This window comes from Apium graveolens, chromosome 3, assembly GCF_009905375.1.
Source record: "Apium graveolens cultivar Ventura chromosome 3, ASM990537v1, whole genome shotgun sequence".
Classification (NCBI taxonomy): Eukaryota; Viridiplantae; Streptophyta; class Magnoliopsida; order Apiales; family Apiaceae; genus Apium; species Apium graveolens.
This window is the reverse complement of record NC_133649.1, coordinates 194,947,546-194,948,583: the sequence shown is the minus strand read 5'-3', so window position 1 is coordinate 194,948,583 and position 1,038 is coordinate 194,947,546.

Below are 1,038 nucleotides of genomic sequence, written 5' to 3'. Positions count from 1 at the left end.
AGTAGGCGAGGCTGTTATGACAGCCAATTTTGGTGTGTATTCGGATGGTTCTTTTCAGTTGGATTTTCAGTTGTACTGGTTGGATTCTGTTGGTTATTGTATTTCAGCTGCTTTATCTTATTGTTCAGTTTTTATATATTGTGCATTGCTATTATTGTTGTTTCTGTTGCTGGCATTTTTAGATTATAATCATTCACTCAGGACGGATCCAATTAGAATGGGGATGAGAATATTGTCTTAGTGGCAACGCTCTCCTGATGCATAAATATCAATTGTTGGAGCAACTCATTTTTTATACATGACTGTTATGTTTCAGGAGATGCCACCAAAGAGAAATTCTCAGCCCAATAACGGATCTGCTGGGGATCCTTCCGTGAGTGACATGATGAACTTGTTGCGTCAGCAGTCTGTATAGCTGGCCCAACAGGAACAACAATTCCAGCATGCAACAACAACAATTGCAACAACAACAATAACAACAGCTCATACAACAACAGCAAATCCAACAACAGCAACTACAAATCCAGTAACAGCATGATGTAAGAGGGGGAAATCAGGGTATTAGTTTTAAGTCCTTTCAAGCGGTGAAGCCCCCAGAGTTTAAAGGAGAGGTAGATCCTCTTGCTGCCAGGATATGGTTAAAGGAGATGGAAAAGGCGTTTGCGCTCACCAAGGTGAGTGAGAATTTAAAGACTGATTATGCTAGTTATTTTCTAAGGAATGATTTGAATTATTGGTGGGAGTCTACGCGAGCCCTAGAAGGAGAAGGTCCAGTTCCATGGACCAGATTTACAGAGTTGTTTTTGGAGAAATATTTTTCGGACTGTCTGCATAGTCAAATAGAAGTGGAATTTTTGGAACTAAAACAAGGGGATAAAAGTGTCACGGAATATGAAGCAAAGTTTACGGAGTTGGCCCGTATAGCACCAGAATATGTGAGTTCAGAAACTCAACGAGCGAAGCGGTTTCAGCAAGGGTTGAAGCCAGAAATAAGGAGTGGAGTTGTAGCCTTACAACTCAAGACATATACTTCGGTAG